The sequence below is a fragment of the Rhagoletis pomonella genome, unplaced genomic scaffold, assembly GCF_013731165.1.
Source record: "Rhagoletis pomonella isolate Grant_MI unplaced genomic scaffold, Rhpom_1.0 Rhpom_scaffold_00731, whole genome shotgun sequence".
Classification (NCBI taxonomy): domain Eukaryota; kingdom Metazoa; phylum Arthropoda; class Insecta; order Diptera; family Tephritidae; genus Rhagoletis; species Rhagoletis pomonella.
This window is the reverse complement of record NW_023459285.1, coordinates 33,791-59,632: the sequence shown is the minus strand read 5'-3', so window position 1 is coordinate 59,632 and position 25,842 is coordinate 33,791. Positions and strand designations below refer to the sequence as shown.

Genomic DNA, 25,842 nt, shown 5'->3' with positions numbered 1-25,842 from the left:
TGTTCTTCATACCAAAACGAACGAATCTGGTGTAATAAAACTAGTGTCTCACCAAATGAAAAACAAAAATATATATTGCGTAAAATATGCCTATGATTTGTGAAACTAAAATTCCATTTTTACAATTTTTCATTCTAAAATTTTTTGTATATATGAAGACAATAATATGTATGTATATAGATATGTGCATAAGGAATATTGTGTAAATATTTTAAACGCCAATATTTACTTACTTTTTAATAATATGACTTTTAAGTTAAGGCGTACGAGTAAGCATGTTAGATGATTTCGTATGGTGCTACGGGGCGTATACGTTACATACGCAACTACCAGTATTTGAGCATGAGTGGTTATTTTTACTTTGTTTTAATTTATCTTTTTTAAGTTTTCATTTAAATACAATTTCGCGATGGAATCTTGTTCTTTATATAAAACTGAAGATAATGCATTTTCTAAGATAGGTGAACCACCATTTTCGACCAAAAACATGTCGATATCATATAAAAGAATTATATCAGAATAAATTTTTTGTTGCACAAGGAAGAATGGCTATGGAAAATGTCCTTTGCAAATTTTGTCCTTAAATATCCTTGACAAGTTGCAATACAAATACATATACACACGACGTCATCATCGAATTTCGTCCTGCAAACTTTATTTACTTAAAAAGATCAACTTTATTAAAAGCGCATTGTTAATACCTATTCGTCCTTGTAAACAAAAATATTTTCTTATTTTTAAATTCTACAGTATTTTCTCTCTCATTTGGTACCAATACCGTTATTATTCTGAATCGCACTGCTTTTTTTTAAATAATCTTTTGAATTAATCATATCATTACAATTTCAAAGCCCTTTGAAAAAAATCCTGGCATCAGAGTGAAAAACTAAAAACGCAGCTTTACTTTATTTGGTCCATTGTTGCGTGAGTATATCGATTCTTTCGTGTGTTTTAATCACTATTTAACATATAAAACGCTAAGCTTAAGATTTTACGACGGTTAATATGTCTTGTGAATCCCCTCATTCAATTTATGTTGAGATAGGGCGCTTTCAAAGCGGCAGCTGAAATAGGGTATTTTTTTAACCAAATTCTGAGATAAGGCGTTCTTCAACCAAATTCTTAATATGGAGTTTTTCAACCATTTTGCTGAGGTAGAGCGTTTTGGAATGGTTTGATTACGGATTACAATTGAAAGCTGGCAACTGATGTGCTATTTATTACATATAACTAGTAGTAGTAGTTATTGTATTACATATAACAAGTAGAAGAAAGTAATAAGCTTGAAAAGTGTGTTGATTAGATGCATTTTATATCTAATTTTAATCTTTGCATAGAATTACAAAAAAAAACAAGGAAATCGCAAAGATTAACACATCCATGTGATTAACTTTAAATTGAGGTATCGCTCATTCCCTCACTCATTAGTTTACTCACTCCCTAACTCATTACTCATTCATACACTTACTCCTGGAATCACTCACTAGTTTACACAGTCAATCACTTAGATATTTGTACAATCACTTACACACTCACTCAACACTCACTCGCTAAATTATTTATAGCTCATCACTCATTCACTCACTAACTTACCACCCACTCACCCGATCACTGATTCATTCGCTCACTTTCTCAATTACTTACTAATTCATTAACTCGCTCATCACTCACGTAGTCATTAGCTAACTTAGTAACTCAGCAAACCAGTCACTCATTCCCTCACAAATAATTCGCTCATTCAATCACCTTATTCGCTCAATTTCTCATTCACTCCCAAAAACATTCAAATATGGTGATTCAATAAAACCGCAGATTTTATTTTATAAATAAAACTCCTCTGGCAACACAGCATGCGCATATACAAATTTTCCGTGACTTTAGGGCATAGTTCGGGATGCATATTATTTAAAACCCGTATGATGTCAATCTTCAGCTATGGAATCGCCTCGGGCTTATTGGCATAGGCATACTTTTTACGTGGCCGCAGAGAAAGAAGTCAAATGGTGTGAAATCGCAAGATCTCGGCGGCGTTTTGACCTAATGGAGAAAATGCGTCCTGGGAACTTCGATCACAATAGGGCTACTGTTTCATGCGCTATGTGTACGGTGACCATCCGTCATGTATTATACGGAACAGTCCTCGTTTTTGGCCCATTATCCTGGTAATTTATTTATTTTATACGGGACGCCAAGTGTTCTGTATTTCTTTTAATGTCCTGTATTTGCCCCGTATTCGGTGTGTCGACGCCTTAATAGCTCATTAAAATGGCGCATGCTTATGAACGAGTTTTAAGTAATGTTGGTACATATATGATACTAAACAGTTATTATTTTCTAATCTGAATGCCTATGATTCGAATCGAGGAATACATACGGTGACTAAAACAAAAATTAGGCCTCGACATTTTAGTAAGGTTTGGCTATTTTTCCTTAGTTTATTTATTTATTTTATGAAAGTAAAGCTCTTTTTCTAACAAAAACCATATAACACCAACTTTTCCACTTTGTGCAAAAAACTAAAAATTAATTCTGCAAGGTTTCACCGAATTTCGAACTTTTTAATTAAACTCTTTAGAACAAGTTTGGTTTGCAGTTTTATAACTCATTAAAATTGAATATTATAGAGTGCCAGTGGAAAGCGCTGCTCATTTGCTTCTCTTTTAACAAAATGGTCGAACATACTTAGTTTGTATGAAAAAAATGCGTAACACCGCCAAAAAAAAAAAAAAAAATGCCAAAAATTATTGGTAAGCCTTAGCAATTTAAAATTGTACCTTTTATACTAAAATTTGAGGAACTTTTTTAACAAACTTTACACGGTAAAAATCTCGGGAAATTCGTTATGTTACTATAAGGATACTGTTTCAGGGCTAATACATCTAGGATCATTGAAGAAGGCTTTAAAATCTGTAAGCTGTTGTGGAACGAATTTGCAAAATTATTTTTTGTCCCGTATTCGGCTCTCATAAATATGGTCACCGTAGCTATGTGGCAAGTGGCACCATTCACATGTTGTCCTAAGTCCATCTCATTTAAGCAGTCGGTTATAATATCACGGTACCGTTTGCTGTTCACCGTTATATACTGTTACCGGCGTCGTCGCGGCCTGGTACCCACTTTGTTTCACAGTAGCAATATTTTCGGTGTAACAACCTTCACCCAGACGCACGGTCGTTGTCAAGTTTTGCAAACGTTTTTTTTTTTTTTTTAAATAAGATCAGATGGCCGGTTACCTATACCGCAAAAATAGCGCAATGTGCAAAATGAACTACTTCCGCAGAACCTTCTGTGTAACTGACTATCGCTCCATGACTAAGTTTGCCAAAACCTGAAAAAAAAAACAAACACATGTAGTATGTATTAAAAATATTTTCTGTCAAAGATCTGCATCACCTTGAAATAACTGTTATTTTGAATACCTAAGCGTATTTTTTCTAAATTGAATATAATAATAGTTTTTACTTCTTGTCCCAATAGTGGTTAATAAAAATCATATTTAGCTTTAAAACCCAAATTTCCATACGAGTATTATCTACACATGTATGCATGTATGTATGTATATTTACTTCCAAGTAAAAATACAGCTTACATACAATATATAATAAGAATAATAATCAAAAATAATAAAGAAAAAAATTTAAACCAACAAATTTTGTTCCAGATACTCACTCGGTCAGCAGTGTATGAGAACCCGCGCGTTCAGGCGTCTCCATATCCGATCGTTATCTACCACATATGCGCCACAAAATTGTCGTGTAAACAAACTCCTCGCTTGCGTCTGCAGAATACTTAGTGTCAAGTTGCGTTTAATAGCGATTCGCGAACGGACCAACAATACATATTTATGTACTTACACACATACACGAGTACAACGGCGATCGGGCAGCAATCAGCTAGAGCTAGCCACTGAGCGAGCCAGCCACAGCCATCGAACCAATTCGCCAGCAACGCGCTGCCGAACGGCGACGCATGGAGCTTGGGATTGCCCGCGTGTCTGCGAGTGCGACAAAGGCGATTACAAGCGCGATTCCAAACTTTAGCAGATATCAATCCACACGCTGAGCATAATTAATTTGCCTTAGCCTTATGCCATTTGTGTCGGTCAGTAAGTAGTGAGAGCTAACTTGGTGTGCCCCGTATACAGAACCCCAGCCAGCGACGAAACTTGATTATTGATCACGTACGCGTCCGTATCTGCCCGCCGCGGCAATGCGCTACCGACAGCGCCTGCCTACTGCTATAAGTGTTTGCAAAGTCACATAAATAATTGTATATTTGTAAACATATACATATATTAGTTCATTGGTTTGTAGATATGCTCACGCGATTGCTCTGAATATTGCCACATATTTATGTATGTATGTATGTGCATACATTTGTATGTCCATAATTATAAACTTAAGTTTGTGCGTGCGTAACAATCGATGTTCTACAACAAAATTCTACAAATAAGTATTATAAGTGTACTACGTAAATATGCATATGTACATATGTACGACAAGGAGAATAAATAAAATTAACAATAACAACATCAAAGCCCACAAACAATAAGCTGCTGTGCTCCACCTCGCAATGCTATCGAGTCTGCTCGCAACAATTGCTACTCTATAAACGATATGATTATGCTGGTATGTATGTATGTACATATGTATTTATGCACAGATAAATATGTGACTTTCCTATATACGTTTGCAAGTAATTATCATTTAATATTTGTGTTGAGTTTATTTGTTATTGTTTGTTTTTTTTTTGCAAAGTAGACATAATTGTATATTGACTTTCCTTGCAACCATTTGTGTGTGGTTAATTCATACATACATACATGTACAAGTATGTATGCCTATTAGACTGTCTCACGCTCCATAGAGAAAAATATTTAGGTTCTTTCCCCCAACCCAACCATAAAATAAAAATCATATATCGCACACCGTCACCGTCAAAAGAGTCACAACTCAAAATAATACGTTTGTCAGAAAATGCGAAAAACTATTTCTTAGCACATGATAATCATATGGGCAAAGGCGACTTTACCTTAGGTTTTTTTTTTTTTTAACTAATTATAACAAAAATTTGCTCCAGCTTTTGCTGAAAGGTAAATAAAAGCTCTGTGTACATTTTTAGCGCATAATCTCAACAATGTCAAATTTTGAGTTGTGACTCTTTTGAAGACGGTGTGCGATTTGCACTTTACACTCCTACAGCATAACTTGAGCAAATCCAAGGTTTCGAGTGTCGTAAATCTGGCACGATTTTATACTGGGCCCACCAAAAAACTTAAGGACCCTAGAAAAAATATTAATCGATTCAGAAAAATGTCCTAAATAAAATTTCGACAGGACATGCATTTTAGTTAATTACACATTTGACATAATTTTGTTTTGAAAATTGGGCAGTTTTTTGATAGATATGTTTTAAACTGGTCATGGATTTTTGCCCATTTAAGAGCTGAACATAGATATGTATATGAGTGGTAGGCATAAAATGCCCACAATTTTTATGGCCAGTTTTTAATTCACCAAAATTTTATGCCCAGTTTTGAAATACCAATAACTGAAAATTTATGTATATTTTTCATTTTACCAACAAAGTAAGTTACCAAACATGTACGTAGGATGTAGTGTGTATGTTCAGTTTCTCAATTAACAAAAATTGTATGTCCACTTTTTTCTTGATCAAAATTTTATGCCCAGTTTTGAAATACACAAAATTCATTTCTAGTTTTTATTTAACCAACAATATAACACCACGTAGTACATTTGACCGAAAAAAATTTAATAAAAAAATAACGATTTTGCAATGAAAAAATCTGAATATTTAACGGTCGCTGCCTTAAACAGGTTGACCTTTCTTCTTATTTTGACCATAGTTTAGGACTTTCTTTAACAATCTGCAAGGTTTTGTTAGTGCGACTTCCTAATGTACTTACTTATTTGCACGTCCATACAATTGCTTCTCCTCTATAGCAAAAACGTATGCGCGTAGACTCCATAGGTAGAAACGCAGCGTCTGTTTCCCGCCACCCTCTAAAATCGCTGGGGCCATGAAAAATACTATATATGCGTAATGTTTATTCAATAGCTTGTTTCTTTACTTTTCTAGCAGATAAGTATCAAAAAGAAGAAGAATTGAAAAATTGAGAGGATTACGCTCGCAGAGAGCGAAATAAAGAAATAGTTAAGAAACGCAAACCATGTTGCCAGGTCATTGAAGTGAGAGATCGTCAATTTGGTTCTCAAAAGTCGTCATTCGTATGTAAAAATCGTCAACATATGAAAAATTTAAATAAACAGAACTAGGAAGCTATATCAAAAAAATAAAAAGCTTAACTTTTTACGAATTTTTTCGATGTCGGTGTAACTACGGCATGGCGACGAATAACTGTTACGCAGTTTTTTTCTTAAATAGAAGTATCCTTTAAAAATTTGCGAAGAAAGTATTATCTCGTTAGTTTACCGAGTCTATTCGTTTTCTGAGTATGAGCGTTATGTTAGCCAAAAGTGGGAGTATAAAGGACTCAAAATTGAGGAAATTAGCCCACGGTTACAGAAGATAGTGAATAATCAACCGACGAAGACTTGCGCGTCCCGCTTGCGATTTTCTCTCTAAGTGTTTACCGCCGGTAAACCCAAATAAAGGTTAAAAATTAAAAACTAATTAATAAAATTAAAGTAAAATCTGTGGAAAATTAACAGTAAAATACTTTTTTAGCAAAATCCATAAAGGGTCCTTTTATTTTTCAAAAAACCCTGGGTAACAGTTATTCGTCGCCCCTCTGTATATTCAGAGTTGAGAACCAGCCAAAACTGCTTATAAAGAAAAATCGTTATTAGGTCACAAAAATCGTCAAATCGTCATGGCTGTAAAAATCTTCAAAATGACGACCAAATCGTCAACCTGACAACACTGAAACAGTTGAAAATATTTGGCGCCATTTTATTATCGGTTTTTGTATTTTAAAAATATTCGCAAATACTTAGATTTTGCGAAACTTCATCAACATTTAGTAATTCGCTCATTTTTATTAAACAAAAGATAGCAAAAATATGGAAAAGGAAACAAATAAAAGCAACTTTGCTTAATCTCGCTTGTTGCTGTTTCAATAGCTGTTTACTAGCAGAAACTAGCAGGATAGGCAAAAAATAAGAGCGTCAGAACGAGAGAGAGTTGCTACATTCTGATAGCTTTTTTTTTTGGGCAAATAATCGCTTTCTAGCAGAAACGAGAGATAATTATCTGTAAAGAAACAAAGCTAATATCTAGGCATACAATGTTGCTGACTTGCTGTTGTTAATGTTTTTCTTATTGCACTCTTTTTTTTGCTACTGTTTCACTATAATTTTGTTGTTGATATGTTATGATTGTTTGTGGTGTAGTTACTACCATATTTAAATGTTTTTGTTGCCGCTGTTTCTGTTGCTGGAATTGTTGTTGTTAGGCCGTTTGGGATTCAGATTCTGATTCTGATTCCTTTTCCATTTTTGCTCTTTCTGTTGCTGTTTTTGGTTTTGTTTTTATTGTTATTGTGCTATACATCTATTAGCTATTTGGTCTATTGGTATTTCTGTTTGTTGTTTATAGTCCATAAAATAGTGAAATATTTTAATTGCCTCTCCATGTTTAGTATGTGTGCTCACACGCATGCAAATATATTTATGTACATACATGTGCAGATATATATGTATGTTTGTACATATGTATGTTTGTAAATATAAAGTCGCAAACGCACATTTGTGCACATATTAGGGTTGCCAGACGTACCCTATTGGCGGGGGGATATACCCAATTTTGGCTTTTTGTCCCCCCTTGCTACGGAAGGTTGCGTAGGTCCCCCATTTTCGCCTGAAATCATTCACTTTTCGCTTAAAGCGCGTTTGTATTGTTCAACTTTCACAGGCGATTAGTTGAAGGAAAAGTACAATTTTTTTTGAAAATACTTGTATGCCATATTTAAGGCTGGCGATCAAAACTGAGTGCATAGTTATTTTTTAAAATATCCACAATATTTTTCAAGTTAATTTTTTTGTAATTTTTTCGTAAAAATATTTTTCATGCTTTAAACAAAATCATATACATGCATCAATCAAACCTACAAAATTAGTAAAAATTTTAGAAAAATGTAACAAATTTCCATAAAATGTGGAACCTTTTAATCTGAATGCTTGGATATACAGTTACATGCCCCATGAAATTTTAGTAAAATGAGAGCAAGTTTTAAACAGCGATTTTTCCATATAAGAAGTGTAATTTAAAAAAGAATTTTCTTCAAATTCACCTTTGTATGAAAAAAAGTCGTCAGCTAAAAAGTAATAAAAATCTACGTGATTTTTAGCCGCGTAAAACTTGCACTTATTTTACTAAAATTTCATGAGCCATGTAACTGCATATTCAAGAATTCAGAAGTCCAGAACTTTTACTGAAATTTGTTGCATTTTTCTATAGTTTGTATTAAGTTTGAAAGCTTGAGTTAGTTGGTTTTGCCTGAAGCATGAAAAATATTTGTACAAAAAATAAGCAAACAATTAAATTGCAAAACATTGTAAAAATTTAAAATAAAATCACCATGCACACAGTTTTGATTGCCAGTGTAACTTTGTTTTGTTCAAATTGAATAATGAATTTTTTTACATATATGAACGGTTTTATTGTTCCATAAGCGAATAAATCAATTTTTTGTTGAATACATTTAGTTTTATTTGTCCCCCGAAAAATACCCCTTTTTCTTTCTCAATTGTACCGTAAGTCCCACAATTTGTTCTTATCTGTACCTCTTTCGGCATTTCACAGGTGTGGCAACCCTAGCACATACTCGCATCTACATAAATTGCATGCCCATAGAAAAAGGCGTTCTCGCCTTCATTTGTTTGTATCACTTTGTCTCGCACTTAACTGCTTGACTTGACTTGGCTACTACGTGTGCTGGTGCTATTATTTGTTGTTCTTTTTTTTCATTTGTGTGATAAATTGAAGTGAGAATTTTATAACGCCAAAATCCACAATAGAATTAACAGCTCTACAAATTGCCAATGCCACTTATAAGTTTAATTGTTTTTGTTGGTTTGTTTTGCCTTTTTTATTCGTAGTAAATAGATGTGTATATATGTATGTACATATTTATGTGTGTAAATAAATTATATGCATGCAGGTACATTTGTATTTCACGAATTGCTTACTCTTAATAATACGTATTTGTTGGAACACACAGGTTGATATGTATTTATGTACATAGTTAGCATTTTGAGCGGCCCCAATTGCATACCAATGATATCGGAATTTTGGACACCGGCATTCATGTACATACATACATATGTATGTATTCCAAAATTTATTTTCGCTTATGGGCTTAATCCAAGCTAGTTTCCCAGGCAAAGCAGCGTAAAACTTTCTTAAACTCGTACTCTCCGAGGGGGGGGCGGGGGAGAGGATCTCGTTAGAAATGCCACTTTCTGCATACATTCCAAACCATTTGGTGTACATTAGGGTGGTCCAAAATAAGTAAAGTGGGAATTGTAATGCTCTCATCCTATAGGGTTGTTCTATATCAAAAAAAAGTATACCCATATTTCCTTTTTGAAATCAAAAATTATTTAGAGGTCGCTCAAAACGCTCAAAGTTTTCCATGTATTTTATATAGGGGAAAAACACTTTTCGTAGAAATGGTATGGAATTCTCGAAAATCAATATTTTTCGATTGGAAAACTCTGGTTCTCTTCAGGAGACTTCCAACAATAATATCCAATGGTTTATTTAATCATTTTGTAATTCTAAAGATTTTTTATTTGTCCCCCTATTGAATTTTCTGGCATTTTCTAGGGGTTTTGGCGGACCTAACTATACCATTTCTACGAAAAGTTGTCTAAATATTTTTTGATTTCAAAATAAAAAATAGGGGTATATTTTTTCGATAGAACTATACATAGGGGTGAGGGCATACAAATTCCGACTTTACTTTTTTTTTTACATGGAATTTTGGACCACCCTAGTGTACATACGTAAGATACCCCTGATTTTAATATTTAATTTAAATTATTCATTAAAATTTTAAACAGTCGGTAATATTTCCAAAAATATTTTGGAAACATTTAAAATTGGAAAATTGGATTGGATTGGAAAATTGGAGATTTAAATAAATTTGACTTTTATAGTGGGCGGCAACCCTAATCCAAAATACACTTAAACTATAGCTTTCTTAACACTCTTTCTTTTAACACCGATACTGAAATATTTTACACAGAGTATGTACAACATTTATTTATATTCAATTTTGCAAACAGATGGCAACCCTCTTCAAAAATATATTCAAACAAAAACCTTCTTAAACCTTTTCTGTTTGACAGCCAAATTTTTATAAATATTTTAATTAACTTATGAATTAATTTGAATTAACTTTTTAAACAGGTGGCAACACTTAAAACAAATATTCAAACTAAAACCTTCTTCAACCTCTTTCGTTTGACATCCATACTGTTCTACTTATTTCTATTAACTTATAAATTAATTTGAATTAAACCCTTTCAACAGCTGGCAAATCCTAAGAACCTAAACAAAATATTTCAAATGTTAATGAATGTTGTAAGCGACCGGGTGCCAAATTTCAACTAAATCCGTCCAATTTTTTCTATACCAAATTTGGTCGAGATCGTTCAAGTAGTTTTTGTGATACGCATATATAATATATCTAAGTGGGCTGGGCCACTCCCATTTTCCTAAAATTTCTTGAAAAACCGCTTTTTTTCTAAAGAGCGATTGTATATATCAATTTTGAATAAATATTGATGAATTCCTTAGCCACACTGCTCAAAAAATCAGAAAGTCCGGTACATAAACAATATAAATTAAGACCGTGTTTAAGAAAAGTCGCCTAGCTTCGACAATTTTTATGCGATTGCAATAAATGAGCTATAAGTTTACTTGAAAATGGATTTAATTGTAGATAGCACTACATATTTTGAAATTGTATTGGTCAAAACTTAAAAAATAAGAAAAAATGTTTTTTTTTTTTTAAATTGTCCCGATGAAAAATCCCGACAATCCAAGTCTGACAATAGATTATTATACATCATTTCAAAGGCCTATAAATCCTCCTCTCACAACATGTTCGATCTTTAAAATCGAATGAAAAATAGTTATAAAAAAACTGAAAAATCTACAAAACCGTATTTTCTGGCTTAAAATGGCAAGTCGCGACCTTTAAATAATTTTTAAAAAATCTATAAAAATAGGCAAAAATATTACTCATAAAAAAGAAGGAAATTAGGGGGTAGGGTCTTGAAATTTAAAAAAAATTTCGATGGGCACCCTAATGTACATGCATAAAATTTTAATTAAATTCATTTTCCAGTTGAGGAAAATTACCCAAAAAATGTTCGATGTTTGTTATGTTTGGAGCGAGTAATGACTTTTCAAAGGCATTAAATGGAATTAGGAAACTTTTGCTTTCAGTATGTGCGTTCCCATGTATGTACATATACATACATATATGAATGTAAGAATTTATTTATGTAACTACATAAGTACATGTTGGAACTTTCCATAAATACATAAATATGTACTATAGACATACTATACTTATGTATGTGAATATGTGTGTACATTAGACCCTACCAGGAAAAAAGTTCGCCTACATCTCTGAGTCTAAAGTATTTTTGCAAGGCAATTGCAAGCATTTTTTTTTTGGGCCGTACTAGGGGTCGCTTTTACATTTTTCGTCACATCTTCGCCATTTACAGACGGGTCTCAATGTGTGATATATCGATGTTTTTTTGTCTCGAAGACAGAATTCTATTGCTCCAAAGCTCGTTGACCTCAAGCAACCGTTTTATTACTGAACTACCAGAGAGGAAACCACCACCAGAGAGGAAATCAAAGACCACTAAAAACCATTAAACGTTTGTTGAGGAATTATTTCGATTATTCGAGTTATTACCGAATATAGGTGTCACCGGAAAAATGTAAATGTTCGGCAAACAATTTTTTTTTTAATAGCCTTGAAAATCACTTCAGGCTCTGGGGTATACGTCGAACTTTTTTGTTTGTTTGTAAGGTGGTACGGTGTAATGTACATTGGGGTGCATCAATATTCATAAAAAATAATAAAAAACGCTTCTCTTTTTTCATTGGAATTATAACGTTTGTTAATTGTTATATTTTATTTCCGCCAAAATATTTCGGAAAAATATTAAGCTTTACGTGAGCTGGACCCATTTGAAGATACTTGCAAAACTCTAATTTAATAAATAAAATTAGTTCTAAAAATATTTTTTTCCTGAAAAATCACCTCAGATGATAAAAGGATTTAAGCTTAAAGCTCTGTATAAATATGTTTAAAAGTTTTATCAACGAAATCAAAGTAATGAGATTTCTGGAGTTATTTTCAAGTCGGTCTAGCTCACGTAAGTCTTAACATTATTCCGAAATATTTTGTCGTAAGTCTTAAAATATAAATTTTATAGTACTCGTTGGAACAGCAACAGCTTTTTTTTTTGGTGGTGCACCCTAATGAACATACATACATGTTTGCAGAACAGCTTTGCAAATAATCATCTGCATACATAAAACTTAATAACATTCAATTATTGTTGCCATTTGTTTACTTAAAAAAGTAATTTCGGTTTGTTTGTGCGAATACTTACATACATATATACTGGCTTCTTAGATATGCATGTTGTGTGAACATCTGTATGAACTTACTTACAAATATACATATGTATGCATGAATGTATTCTAATTGAGTATTTAACAAAACTAGCATGCCAATATTATGCAAATATATCTACATGGCAATACATGTTCATATATGTATATAAACCTACCAGCTTAACAAATACCAAATATTTACGTATACATAAATAAACTTTACCTTTTAAAAGAAAATTTTGTGCGGAATTCAATCTATGATGGAATAATTTAGAAATATTCAAACCCCGCAGCTGATTTTATTTTACTTTTTGATGTACATACATACATACATATGTATAAAAGTTTTGGTGAGGGTTAAGAAGAGATCTCTACATCTAATCAGCCCTCCAAAAGAGGAACTTTGTATATTAAGAGGCAGCCTTACAAAATAATGCTGACTGAGGGGGATTCTGAATAAGTTGGGGATATGGTTGAATGATCTGTGTGAATTTTGCGACTCGAACACGGAGACATCTTGGCATACATACATATTTGCATTGAGACTTACGCCATCTGCGGAAGACGTGAGGGGAGTCTAGGCCAATGTTGCTACAAAAATCGCATCCCAGCTCTTCGAAAAGCAATCATAAAACATAAATGTACACAGCATAAAATGTTTTTTTTTTTTTTAGAAAAAAAGAAAGTTCGAAAAACTAACAGCTAGACTGATTAGATTAGATTGTCAAAACAGGATCCCAGCATCCATCCGGAAAAGCCCATAACGAACCGATTGGCAGATGCTGGGCTTCACGGTTAACTGACAGGGCGGAAACAGCAACGCAACAACAACGCGAGCTTCTCCAATACTGCAAAAAACACGAGCTTTTATCACTTTGACCTCGATTTTCTCAAAATCTTAAGCTGAAAAGCACAAAAACGTCTATTAAAAATAGCTTTAACATTTGCCGCCCCAAAATCAGTGTTGCACTGTGTTATTTTATGATTTTTATTTTTTTTTGCTCAGAGATAAAAATTATTACTGAGTTTTATTTTCGACTTAAAAATAATGATTTTTATAAAATTGGAAAGGCCATACAGACGCAATGGTCTGAAGTTTTGACCTGCAAATTTGGGGCTTTCCCTACCTCTGAAAAGGATAGAGCGAAAATTACGCTGGTATAGCTTTTGAGATTTTTTGAATGATCATTATTTTTAAGTGAAAAAATAAAATTCAATAATTATTATTATTTTGGAGCGCAAAAATTAAAATCATAAAGTAATCATTATTTTTGATCGAAAAAATAAAAATTAAGCAATAATAATTTCCTCTGATCGAAAAATTAAAATTAAAATATTAATTTTTATTTTTAATCTTTATTGATTAAACTCGCAAAATTAAAAATCATTGTAAATTACAGTAGGACGTACGGACACTTGTTGATTTTTTTTGGTTAAAATTTAAAAAATAATGATTATTATCCGTCCCTGATTTTCATTTTGTTTTTTTTTTTTTAATTTGAAAAATTCTACCTCATCGTTTTTAAAGTGGTGCTAAGGTTTACGTGGCCAGAAATGTATTTTTCAACGGCTCCATCTACTATGTATCTCTCTCTTCGACGCACACTGGGCCCTTTCTCAATTTTAGCGCCTTAATGGCGTTAGGAGTACAAGCTTCCACTGTATGAACATTAAAATTTTAATTAACTATTTGCATACAAAATTACACTTTGTAATCAATTTATAATACATCGCCAAATTTTTTAGGAACACTCATATTTTTATCGTTTACGTCGTTAAATTAGTAGATATAAAATCTCGGATTTTTTATCAATATTAATTTGCAAGCGCACAATTTCTAAATGCCAAATGAAATTTAACATAAATTTTGTGTTTTTTGCGTTTTTTCACAAGTTTGACTGTCCGTTTGTTTGTTGATTACTACTGAACAATTCGAAATATTTAAAAACTGATTGTGAGTAAATAATAACGTGTATACACAAAAATGCAACCATACCAGTTTTATGCGGCTGCCATCCTCAGCATCAGCGTCTCCAGCAGCGACAACGACAACGACAACGACACCATCCAACATCTCCAAGCGGCAGCGGCATTAGCCCGAACTAGCAGCAGCCATCCGCCTCAGCCTCGGCAACAGTGGTGTGGTGGCACCAACACCATAAAGCTGCGCGTGCCGATCTTGAGTCGACGCGTCACTCACTCTATTTGCCAACATACTTGTTTTAAATTTTTTAATTTTCTTCTTATTATTATTATTATTATTACCAATCCATTTGCTACCGCGCGCTGTCTACGCAGATTTCCCTTATTTCTGCTGATTTGTTGGCACTGTTTATTTCGATTAGTATTAATTTTTTCCAATTCGTTTTTTCTCACTCTATTTTAGTTGTGGCCTTTTATATAGTTGTTGCCTTTGTTGTTATTTAATCATTTGTTCATTTGTTCGTTGGCCGCATACCTTTAGTTAGCTCGTATTAAGTTCGTATGCTTAACTTGCTGACCGGCTGGCTGGCCGTTTGATTGCTTAGCGGACTGAGGCCGACTGGCCGCTCACCTGACCAGCAGCTGGCCATTGGAATTGATGTCTGGTTGGCTTTGACTTTATTTACACGCACGCACCTGTCGTACGAACGAGGTCTGTCTGTGTTGGGTTGGCTGTCGAGTAGAGTCGGCCGTTTTGCTATTTATTATTTTACAATGTTGCTGTTATAGTCGAGTTGGTTGTTGTCATTATTGCTACTATACACAAGTAAGTACATTTGTTTGGATGTGTGCACATATACCAATACATTACCTGCTTTAGTTGTGGGGTTTTCTACCGCCTCAACATTGCACATTCTCTCCTCAAAATTTATTTGTTTCGCTTGTATGCTGGCTAGTCCAGCCGCTTGGTCTGGCTCAACTGTTCAACTGTCTGCATGGATCACTGCATTGTAACTGCGTAATCTTCGGCCGGTATTTTCAGCTTGTACACTCTGTCAAATATTTATTGGTCTCAAAAGTGTGTAAGGACAAAAGAAGAAATTCCTCTGCTTATGTTTCTCCCAGAAGATCGAATAATTCTGTGGACCCTGTATGCAATTCAAAAGCAGACCACTCCCTCGACGAACCGTTTTTTTTATATGGCGCAGTGGATGATGTCGAAGAAAAATTATAAGTCTTAGGTGCATTCAAGAGAACTATTCTACACAAGATCTACGGCCCTCTTCACGTCAGCGACGATTTTTATAAGGTTACCTAATTAAATTTGCAATAAAAAGCTATGCTTTACAGGCAGGTAGGTATGCCATCAGTGACTTCCTTGATATACATTTGTATATGTAGGTAGCTTTCCACAATTGGTGTTATATTGGGGGCTCTTAACTCCATTTGGTTAAGTCCTGCTATAACTCACGGGATTGAAAATGTTTTGACTTGGCGGTCAGTCATGAACTCGTGACCGATTTTCGGTTTTGTAGAATCTGTTTTCGGTCCTTTTGAACGGGTTTTCCATTCTTTTTAGTTATTTGTTCGGCCATTCTCAGACCATTTCCGATTCTTTCGGAACCGCTTTTCGGTTCGTTTGGAACCAGTTTTCGGTTCTTCGTACTTACTTTTCCGGTTATTTTGAGATGAATAACCAATTCCTTCGTAGCCGTTTTTCGGTTCTCTTGGAATCGAGTTTCAGATCTTCCGGGACCGTTTTTCGGTTCTTGTTAGAACCGGACCGATCCGTTCGCTAAATTAACCGGTTCTCCGGGTTCCAGTTCGTCTGTTCTGTGCATCACTAATGTACAGAGATAACAAATTTTTAACTGCATTAGATTTGAAATAAGTCGAAGCATAAATCTGTGGTCACAAGCAATAACCGCCTAAGTCGACTTTAGAAAGAATGGAGTTATATATGCTATCGTATTCTTCAACCCCTATTCCATGCGGATGTGAAATCCTCATCTCGCCAGCTAGGAAACTTAAAAATATATAGGCGAAAATATTTTGGTTTCCCCATAAGGATAACATTACAATCCAAATGTTTAAAACGTTTTTTTTTTTCGAATTCAGGTTTTTCCACTTAGGCGGTTATTGCTATGACCACAGAAGTATGGATTTTCTGAAACTCTCGACTACAGAGACATCTAATGGATTTATGTTTGGTAAGTATATTTCTCATCATACCTGTACATATGTGCGCATTATATATTTTCAATTTGATTTTCGGTAAACATAATATTCATTTTTAATTTCATCTAAATCCCACTATTAAATAGCGGTTTTCTGAATATATCGACCCCAGCGACACCTAGCGGATATATTTTTCGTAAAAATATTTCTCGTCGTATTACCAGTATACCTCTCTAATTTGATCAAAATCGGACAATAAATTCCGATTCGGACCATAATTACGGATTTACTCAATAACTCGGCTCGGTGAATACAAATCTTATGAGTATCTCGACTTTAGCGCCACCTAGCGGATACATTTTTCGTAAAAATATTTATCGTCTCACCCCCAGTATTTGTTTAAAGTTTCATCAAAATATGTAAATGTAGAATGTGTCGACTTATTGCGCCACCGAGGGGATTAAAATATAGCCTATGTACTCTTCATATTGGCTTGAAATCAGTTCATTAATTTTTGAGTCAAGTGTTTTACAAAGAAAACGGCTACACTTTTAACCGAGTTACAAAAAAAAAAGAGGTGGTTATCAATTCGTCGGAATAGTTTTTTTTTATGTATGTTACCGCATAACTTTGCACCAAGTCAGTCTCAGAGGTGGTCCCATACTAATGTGGTTTAGATCCGATCATTGGATCATGAAAACATTAACGGCACTCCTAAATTTCTATATGAGCATTGAAGTCGGTTTTGTTTTTTGCTTAAAAATTACTCGTTATAGATAATGTTGGTCTCTCTTTCAAAGCTGCCGGCACTTATTTCACAGAGTGTAAGTGCATTATTGTGTCTTCCAAGTCAAGTAGATATTTCCGCCGATTTGTGCTTGTTGCAGATTTTATAAATTCATAGCAAGCATTTGTCTGATGCGCTGATAGAGTGGTTTTGGTGGAAGCGTCGAATGATTATGTACATACATACATACTAGCTATAGTTGGTTGCTGCATGAGTAGCGGAAGATTAACCAGGCTCAGAAGCCAAACTACATAGCACACACACAAACATACATATACAGCTGTTGGTGCAATAAACAGGTGTAGCGCGTTGTATTCGTCGGCGGCGCACACGTGTGTCTTGTGCCACAAAAGTCAGGCGCAATGAAATGTGTAAAGAATAAATAAATTTTGAATAATAAATGATGTAAATGTATGTATATAAAATGAGGGAAGAAGAAGATGCTTGCATACTACATATGTACGTAAATAAAATGCACAACAAATAAATAAAGGAGAACACCGTCGAACAGCTGGGGAATGTACAAAATTGCCAGCAAACTTCCAGCAGCATTTGCAACATTTCGTAACTGTTAATGCAATACAATTGTAATGGCTTGTAAGCTGGTGGATTTATCAATTTAACTGCATCCATGATGGAAGAAAATGCCAATAATTCATTGATTAAAATGCGTTCGTCTTAATGGCTAAACTTTGTTCGAGTGAAATGTGAGTCCAACCACACCCCCTCCGCTGTACACCGCCGCATTTGGCGTAAGTTCGGAAATGTTTGTGCGTGCACCACACAAATGATTTATGGACTTTTCAACATATTGACTGGCGAGTATTTATTGCTCAAAGCTTGTCACACATTCGCATTCGTTCGCACACACACTCTCAATTACATATGCGAGCAGCTAAGTTATTTAGTCAGTACTCGTAAACTCCAACTCAAGGGATTGCAATATACATATAAAATAAATCCCACACGCAATTGACGGAAGTGTTGACCTTACATTTTTGTAAGGTATTAGTGTTTTGACAATTTAGCCTTTCAGCTCGACTTTGGTTTTTATTTTTTTTTTTTTTGCTGATGCGAATATTTAGGTCACAGCTCAGTTTTAGCAAAACAAGTTTGCTTAAGTGAAAATGTGACAGCTGCACTCTAATCTATTTTAACTTTTTTTTTGGTTCTTTGTTTATTTTCTTGAAAGCTTGACAACGCCGTGGACATGCAGTCGAGCCAAAGTTTTGGTCACTCAAAATGTGAAAGTGGATTTTTTTTAGAAAGATTTATGCGCATTTTTGCCTTGTAATGTTTTGTGGATGGAGGAGTTTTTTTTCATGTAACCTGCTTAATATTGGCAGTTATCAAGAAATCTAACAGTATTTACGCTGTAGCCGAGTGGCAAGACCGTTTCGAAGGACTTGGATGCGAGTGATCCCTGGTGCGAGCAACATCGAAAATTAGAAAACAGTTTGTTTTTTTTTTCTAATAGCGGTCGCCCCTCGTCCGGCAATGGCAAACCTCCGAGTGTATTTCTGCTACAAAAAAGCTTCTCATACTCATCCTCATCCATTTGCCGTTCGTGCCGTCAAAACGCACGCCACAAATTGGAGAAGAAGCTCGACAAAGCACTAAGCAAAAGTGTAAGCGCCAAATGTGTATTTCATTTATTTATGCGAAGGCTAAGGAGAAAGAGTGGCGTATGGCATTTGAAGTATGTAGCTTACTTCCGCCCCCGTTAAGTTCGGTTTAACGTTATGATATAAAATGATAGAAAAGAGAAAATATATTATATCACCGAAGATAATACATTTTATTTAAAAAAGAGGCTCGAATTTCAACTGAATTTGTTATTTCAATGTAAAAAAAAACAACTTAAATAAACTTTTTACATTATACCCCCACCTTAAAAAAAAAATAAATTGTCAGAATAAAAGACCAACACTCTTTGTTTCATCTCAATGTCTTATAGAAATATTTCATTCATCTTTGTTTTGTATTTAGCAAATTTTCACTTGAATTTGATTTTTATACAGGTGATACCCCCTTAAAATTATAAAGCTTTTTTCAACCTGTTTAATATATTTCATTAAAGTAACTGTAAAAATTTAATTAGACTTTTCAACCCCATGTAAAAGTATTTTCGAAATACATTTTTAAACATCTCTTTTTTGACTTGACATCATTTTGTAAATGTTTCATTTTACTAATTGATTAAATTTAATTTGGACAGTTTCGAAACAAAGCTTCATCAGTTTTGTAAGACTTTATTTAACTTACAACATCCTTCAAAATATTTTCAAAATAATGCTTTTTAAATCTAATTCGTATGACACCCATATTGTAATACTGTATTCAACTTATTGAAAATTTGAATTGAACTTTTCAAATATGTCGCAATCTTAATTCTGCTAAACATGTTTTCGTTATAAAGCTTTCCTAAATCTCGTTGATGAGCATCCATACTTTAAAATTTCGGCGAGCTTAAAGTTTAAAGTAGAATTAAACCTTTTAAGCAGGTGACATCCCTTTTCAAAAACTATGTTATATGTTAATTCCAGTTCCAGTTCAGGACTGTGCGCGTATAGCATAGGAGGATTATATGTGTAATTCTAAGAAAATTTGCCGAAGAAACCGTGGGTATAAAATTAATTTGGAGTTTATCAAATTGCGAAAATAGATTTCGAAGAAAATGTGAATGTGTCACTTTTGCGCCCGCTGGTGAAAGTTTAAAGAAAAAAGAAAAGTGCAGAAATGGATTCCTCATACCATAAAACCCATCACAGCGTGCTGTTATACAAACTTTCAGCCTTTCTTTACGACACTACAGCAAAATTCTAAGAAACCTATATGCGCAATTTGGTAAACTCCAAATTGATTTTAGATCATTGGTTTCTTCCGAAAATTTTCTTAGAACTACACGTAGAATCTTTCTGTGCCATAGGCGCATAGACCAAAACATGTCCAATTTATACATTTTGATCCGTGCTAATGCTCACTCACAAACTTTCACATTCATAATATTATTTAGTAGAATTTCATTTAATTTGTCAACTAAATTTCAAAACTGTTGCCCACCCTCACCAAAAATGTTTTCCAAATAGAAACAGATTTGGTAAAAACTCTCTCGCTGAATACCCGCATTAAAATATTTTACTTTATTTGTTAACGTTATTGTTTTGTTTGTTAACGGCGTTCTTTGCTGCGCCTTAAACGTATTTTTGTGCTGTTTGGTACCCGTTTTTAATACGTATTTCATTTATTTAATAAATTTATTTTAATTACATTTTTCGGCAGTAAATTTTTCTAAACCTCTTCAGTCTGATACCAATATTGCAATATTAAATTTATCTTATCAATAAAATTGAATTAAAATTTTAAATTTTCGGCTTAAAGCCTTCTTAAATCTCTTTCTTTTGACAGTCATATTGCAGTATTTGCTTCATCAAAATTTTCACAATTAACTCGAAACTTGGGAGGTGTACGAGTCAAACGGACCTCAGATTCAGATTCAGTGGATCGAAATACATGTCGGTAGGTGAGTCTGGTTAAAAGCACGCACCGCATTTTTTTGTGTGCCGAATCTGAGGTCCGTTTGCCTCGTACTCCTCCAAAATTTCGAAAATTTCGAACTTCTTGCCATATTTTTCGTTTGTTTTTTGTGCCGGTGTTATTAACCCATGTAAAGAACTTAATTTTAATAAATTTAAATGGACTTATTCTGTCAGTTTTAGTATCAAATTAAACGTTTGCCAGAATATGAGGCAAACCGATGATTATCTCCTAGAAAATCTGGACGTTTTGTTGCATAAAAATGTACAGATATTACGTATACGACCCGTGATCCTAATACTTATATGCCGTTAGCTTTGAATGGCTCAGTCGGTATTCTGCCGGCTGCAAGAGCCATGTAGTTTTAAAGCCTCATTATTGCTGTTCTTATATCGCTTTATTCGGGTAAGACACCGTTAGTTGCATTTTGCTCAAGGTACTCACATGCCAACGCGCGTGTATAACCACTTGATAAATATATACAAAAAGTAATAGGTGTGTACTGCGACCTAACTAAACTATTGCTCGCCCAATTATTCACAACACTTCATCTAGTCTCACAATTTCCAACAAATTTAGAAGAGCTTCTGAGGGCGGGGAGTATATGCCCTCATCCTCTGGCCACATTTAGTCTCAGATCTTCTCTCGTCCACTCATCTCGTCCAACCTGAGTCTCAAGAACGATGTCCTCTTAGTAAGCGGTGTCTCATGGTGGTGATAGTCCCCAATTTCCCTTTAAGCATGTTAATTGGAAGCATGTTTCTCTTGACATGGTAACCACTCCAGTAAGCTTTTGACTTCGCGAAGTTCTGTGATGGTTCTGCAGTGGTGTTCTCTCGTTCCTGAGCTGTTCGCCCACTTCAATGAAAGGCTCAGGCCCTGTGACAGTTGAAGTTGCAACATTCCTGACTAAAACGTCCGCTTCCTCGTTCTTCCAATGGATATCGGAAGATACGGATAGTCCCTGCCCTAATACATACTAGAGGGCTGCATGAATGCATTCAAAACGGCTTTTGAATTATTCATATACAAAACGAATGAATGATTTTGGCTTAAAATTTTTTTGAATTTGAGTGAATAGTTGTTCTGATGTTTGTGTCGACATCACAATATTCAAACAAAGTGAAAATAAATTGAATTGAAATAAATGACAATTTTTTGTATGAATATCCAAAAATATTTTTTCTATGCACATATGTACAAACATACAATGTATGTATGTATGTATTGCTGCGCTCCTATTACATACGAAAAAACTTGTTTGTAGAAAAAAAGTTTTACCGAAATGAGTTTGAATGATTTGAATGTTTTCCATTCATTCATTCACATTCTTCCATTTGAAGGTAGAAAATATAAAACAAAATGTATATTCATAACTTACAAAATTCCAAACGCTGAGTGTTTTGTATGTGAAGTAAAATATTCAAATCTACTCTACTCTGTTTGGCTAGAAGTTTGAATGAATTCATGCAGCCCTCTAATACATACCCATGCACCTAGAAACATTGCATTTTAAATGAGAGCTTCTAAAAAATACCTAATTTGATATACCTTGAACTTAGCTACAGACTATAGAATTGGACTTAAAAAATAATCATTTCAACTTATTGTCTTTTAGTAGTGAAAACAAGCAGCAATAACTTAAAATTGGGTTTGAAGATTTTCCTTTGAACTAGTGGCCGGTATCTATCTCAATTAAGTAAAAGAAAATGTATATTTTACAATGAGTGTACTTTTTTTGATTAACTCGGCCAACTATTACTCACATAAATAGTTTTGCCAAGAAAAATCCATTATTTTGCATAAACATATTAAAACTGATATAAGTCATAAAGCGCTACATATATATTGTATGTACATATGTACATATGTATGTATTTCCGTTAATCCCTTTGTGTCGAACCAAAATCACATCCGGCTATAAATAAATACGCATTTGCTTCTTTTAGTGAGGTCATTTGCAACTGTCAAAATGCGTAGGTGTTTTTTTTTCCTTTATTCGCCAAGTGGGATATAAAACACGCACACAACCACAACAACAACCACATACACATGCAAATATGCGCCCGCCATTGACGTATGTATGTAGATATGTATGCATCAGTTACCAATTGTCCCAGTTTCTGTTTTGTTTGTTTTGTGTGTCATTAAGTACGCCGCATTCTAAGCAAAAAAAAAAAAAAGCCACACAAACGCCAAACACTTTCTGATAAGCTCCACTACGCGATAGAACTATGGACTGTGACGTAGAAGTTGTTGTACTTGTATATTGGCGGCTTGGTTGGCTGTTTTCGCTTCCGCTTTAGCTTCTGCCGCCATTCCATTCCATCAACCTGGCTGATGGCGACTAACTAGCTTCGTCATTGGCCTTGCGTCACAGGCTGAGTGTTTATTTGATTGCTTATTTGTCTATTTGCCAAGCTGTGTATGTAGTGTACATGTGAATGTGTGCAACGTCCATTGTGCAAAAATAAAACAAAAGATAAGTTAGATCGTGTTAGTACATGTCCAACAGTTATCAAACGATGGCAAGCGCCAGCAGACCCAGCCTGGTGTTGGCCACATATATAGTACATACTTACTTACATATATGTATGTATGTATGTATAATTTCGCTATCTTATCTGCATGCACTTGTATGACTTGACAACATCGCAGACAGTTGCATACCTACATATATGCATGTACATTAGACTGGTCCGAAATAAGTAAAGTCGGAATTTTAATGCTCTCACCCCCTGGAATTGTTCTATATCGAAAAAAGTGTACCCCTATTTTTTTAATTTGAAATCAAAAAATATTTAGAGGTCGCTCAAAGTTTTCCCTGTATTTTATATGGGAAACAAATCTTTTCGTGGAAATGGTATGAAATTCTTGAAATTTTTCGATCGGAATCTCTTCAAGAGACTTCTAATAACAATATCCAATTATTTATTTAACCATTTTATATCACAAAATATTTGTTGTTACTTTTTTTCGTGCATATTTGGACCACCCTAATGTACATACAAACTTTTGTGATAGCGAAATACTGTGTTGAGTTGGGGGCGAATGATAAGTAAGTCAGTGGATCGTTTGCAGAATGAATGGGCAAAAAAAGCACACTGAAAAAAATTAGTGTTGCAAAAAAAAAAAAAAAAAATCATGGCCTGACATACATACATACATACGTACAGTTCGTACATGTCTGTGTCCATATTCATGTCTGCTCTTTTTAATCACAATTTTCCACTTTATTTCTTATGAGTCATTGCACTGCAGACTGAAGTGTATTATTACTCTTTAAATAAAGAGAGTTCCGATTTCATCAGTCATCGTAATTTTGAAGCGTCTACGAAATGTGCATACATACATACTCGTACTTAAATCTACTATGTATGTACATATATGTGGTACAAAGTTCAAAACTCGCATGGCCACGAGTTTGAAAAAGTGCAAACGTATGATTATAGCAATTTATGGTTAGAAGAATTTCGACAGAAATGGCGTAATAAGAAGCATATGTATATTGACACGTGCATAAGTAAGTAATTCAAGTGAATACTTAGATCCTTGTAAGCATGTGCCTACATAGTTATGTACATATGTATGTATATATCTACAGTATGTAGAAGAAAGATGTCTACAAGGGCAGTCAATCATAGTACATACATATATCTGCTTTTTCATGCCGTGACTGTGATCAAAAATGGAAGTAAATTTGGAAACCCCAATGTGTAGATTAATAATTCTATGCCAGGCAGTTAAGCTCCAGATTGCTCAACTACAAGCTGATATCGACGTTTAAAGTACAAAACCGCGTATCAACAAAATGCAAAGCCGCGTATGTGAGGTTGCATAAATTATTTTCTAGAGAGAGCAAAAACACTAATATTTCAAAATGGTTCTCTTTTTTTATAAAGCAATCGCATTTCTGGCTTGTATATTTCAGGACGAATGCATAAGGATTGAGCCAAGAGCTTGTGTAAGCAAATCCAATTTTTAGCAGCAAATGTCAGTTACGCGGTTTTGCAGAGTGACGACACGCGATTTTGTACTTTAAACGACGATGTGTATGTATGCATGCATGCTCTACTTCCGAAATCCCTTTATGAAACCTACGGTGAAATTCTGGAAACTGTCTTTCAACTCGCCAGTCTTTTCGAAAAAACAGAAGTCAATTCTGGCAACTATCTTGCAAGCTATTTTCTGTTTTTCGAAAGGCTAATGGAAAGATCTGCTAATTACGAGGTCTTAGCGTTTTTTAGCGTTTTCAAGAGCACTTTTACTTTAAAAAAAAGAATTATAGAAATCGGCTTAGGTGGTCCTCACTTTTTGAAGTCTGTTAAAAATATATATTGTCTCTTTTTAAATATATTTTTGAAGTCTGTTAAAAATATATATTGTCTCTTTTTAAGTTCCTAAAATGAAATGAAAAACACATATATTTTTCTTTTTAATCCTAGAATACTAACATTAAAAACACAAATTTTTAAAAAGTAAAAGTCCCTACAAATTAAATGAAATTTAAAAAAAGTATGTTTAGTTTTAAAACAATAAAGTCTAAAAATTAAAAAAGAAAATAAAATGAAAAAATTATAGAATTAAAGAATTAAGAGCAAAAAATATAACCTTCTAAAAATGAAATAATTGAAAAAAAAACTTTTAAAATAATAAGCTCTAAAAATTAGTTTAAGAAAAAGAAAAGTAAATAAAATAAATATCTAAAAAAAATTAAAAGTATTTATTATGAGTATTTTTCTTTTTAAAACAATAAGATCAAAAAATTAGAAGAATATTAATTT

At 33.9% G+C, this 25,842-nt stretch overlaps 2 long non-coding RNA genes across 2 annotated transcripts in view; one reads left to right on the top strand and one right to left on the bottom strand.

Moving 5' to 3' along the window:
* Positions 1–25,842, top strand: part of LOC118751479 — a 54,660-nt gene that overhangs the window by 4,568 nt on the left and 24,250 nt on the right. Inside the window, exon 2 of the long non-coding RNA XR_004994530.1 lies at positions 3,662–4,628. This is a non-coding gene — a long non-coding RNA (uncharacterized LOC118751479). The remainder of the gene's footprint in view (positions 1–3,661; positions 4,629–25,842) is intronic.
* LOC118751480 lies at positions 14,357–15,517 on the bottom strand. Its single transcript, XR_004994531.1, has 3 exons — positions 15,428–15,517; positions 14,899–15,369; positions 14,357–14,834 (listed from the first exon to the last, which is right to left on the bottom strand). It is a non-coding gene; the product is annotated as an uncharacterized LOC118751480 (long non-coding RNA).